The following is a 2,605-nucleotide window of genomic DNA, read 5'->3' as shown; positions in this document are numbered from 1 at the left end:
ACAGCAAAGGTCATTAGCGGTAAATACATTGTTGGGCAGAATACAAAGAAGGGCGATGTAGTTTTCCACGTCTTATTGTTTCCAACTTGAACATTGCAAAAAATCTTATCACAGAGTCTGCTGGTAGTGGGAAGGTTCCACGCACACACACACACACACACAAACACACACACACACACACCACACACACACACACACACACACACACACACACACACACACACACACACACACACACACACACACACACACAAAAAAAAAAAAAAAAAAAAACATTCTTTCATATTTTCCAGTTTAAGAGCATCATATAGGTTAACAAATGTTGCACACTGACCAATGTCATGTGAATCTGTTCCATGAAAGCAACACCTTTTGCCATTTATCTTATTGTTTACAATCTAGGCAGTGCCCATCCCTGCCAGCCTAGATTCTTCTTCCATGTATTCTATAACCTGACGTTCTCCAGTCAAGAATGCAAGCAGTTCAAACCTCTCTTGTTCACCTAAGGCTTGGGTCTTATGAGTCCATTCCCTTTTTAAACTATTGGGAAGTAATTTTTCAATTTTAGTAGAATTCTCTACTTCATTTACTTTATTCTTCCTTTATATCTAAACATGCTTGCTCGACAACATTTATTACTTCAAGTAATTTCCTAGTATTACCTTCAGAGACTGGCCTTAAAACACTAATCTCACCTAAAACAGCATCAACAACCTGTGAAGTGGAACCAAAACCGATCTCTCAATCTATCCCACATCTAATGAAATTCATCAAAACTTAATCATATTAGGGAACTCTCTGACAATGCCGTCAGAAACTGAAGGCTCTACTTTTTTAACAAGTATATACATGGGTTATGAGACTGTTGAACCAGTTTCTGTTTCATTCTTTAATAACATCAATGTGAATGGATTTAACACTTTATTTTTTTCTAAATCAGATATGTAATTTAGATATTCACTGATTAGTTTATCATCATCAGCGGTTTGAAGCAGACATTTATTTATAATTTCTACTCTCTTGAAAATTTCACAAATTTCATCAAAATCCACGCCTAACACTTTCAAGGGTTCATTCTTTTTACAGTCATGGAACACTCCTACTTTTGTGGTAGAGCGTCCTTTAGCGATGCCTCGTTGCTTCTTGAGGGTATCCTAATCTTCACAGTCAGTTTCACATTCTTGAGTTCCTCCCATGTTGGTCTGTTGTTGGATTGAAAGATTTCATTTATGTGCATGCAATACGTAAGTCTCCGTTGTCCCGTCTCCTAGAAGTATTAGCATTTCTATCCAACAACAGTGATGAGATCTCTCTGGCTAGTAATCAATAAATCAAGTCTTGAGCTACATGAACAAACATTAGATCATTGAATAAGCACAATAACATAAATATGCTGTTCTAATCAATATTCATAGGTGTCAATGGTTTCAACAAAGGGAATCAGTTGAAAACACAAGCCCACCCCCGCCACAGTTCATAAAATGCTACGCGGGCTAGCGTCGCCTGTGATGAAAACAAAAAACAAATGCCGAGCGACAAGCGTAGTGTATGGAAGTTAATAAAACCTATCCAACAAAAGCAAATGATAAAACAACTAAATCTATATCACATATTGACATAAAAAAATCCATTACATAATATAGGATTCCTAAATATAGAGGAATCAACACAAACTAATAACATACTGTATAAAATATCTTGAATGAAATTCATGATACAACCAGACAATTTGTCATTTATAATTACAGAATGCGTAAAACCGTTATAACATTTATTGTATATCATATACATATATTAAATATTATATATACAAACTGATAATTCGTAGTAAGCTCACGGGTTGCACTAGGCTTCAGAAACAGATAAACACAAATGCCCATCTTGACATATGTAATTGTTCTGCATGGTTTTGGTACAGTGCAGTACCATACCGTCTGACAGCGTGCGTATATGAGGTCGGAGGAGGTCGACCACTGTTTAATATCACCTTCCTGTAAGAGGATTTCCAGCAGCTGGAAGAACTTTTTTTTCAGAATTTCTCTTTTTGGAGGCGACGACGCGGCGGGATGATGCTAATTAAGAACCGCAAGCTTTGAAGTCACCCTCGCAAAAGGATATTATGCAAAGGACATGCTATGCCCACCTTCTTCTCCCCTCTCCCCTCCCGTGGCTACTCTACTCCCCTACCCCTCGTCTCCCCTTTCTTGCCCTTCGACCCTCCCTCCACGTCCTCGACCGCTCTATCTCATAGCCCTTGACTCCCTCACCTCCAACCCTTGACCGGTTCTCACTCCCTCCCCTCTATTCCCCTAAATCTCGACTCAGGCTTTCCCCCTTGCCTTCCCCTTCCTCCTATCCCACTAGGTTCCACAAGATGCGACTTTTGGGTGAGGAAGAAGAGACAGTGCGGGCTCTAGGTGACTTCTGAAGAGATGTTCTGATCTCATTTCGCGTAGAAAGTATTCAGGAGATTGCGAAAAAACACGTTTGAGGGAGAAGAAAGAGAGTGAGGGGGGAGAAGAAAAGACTCACGGAAGTGAGGGAACTAAAAACGAGACGCAAATCGAAAAAAAGGTTAAAGAAGAAAGAAAGAAAGAAAGAAAAA

General features: G+C 39.2%; 1 pseudogene; it reads right to left on the bottom strand.

Annotated features, from left to right (window-relative positions):
• Nucleotides 1-398: 398 nt before the first annotated feature.
• Nucleotides 399-1,196, bottom strand: LOC119583262 (annotated as a pseudogene).
• Nucleotides 1,197-2,605: the final 1,409 nt, after the last annotated feature.

This window comes from Penaeus monodon, chromosome 17 (assembly GCF_015228065.2).
Source record: "Penaeus monodon isolate SGIC_2016 chromosome 17, NSTDA_Pmon_1, whole genome shotgun sequence".
Taxonomy (NCBI): Eukaryota; Metazoa; Arthropoda; class Malacostraca; order Decapoda; family Penaeidae; genus Penaeus; species Penaeus monodon.
Note: the sequence above shows the minus strand (reverse complement) of the source record. Positions and strands in the feature narration are given on the sequence as shown.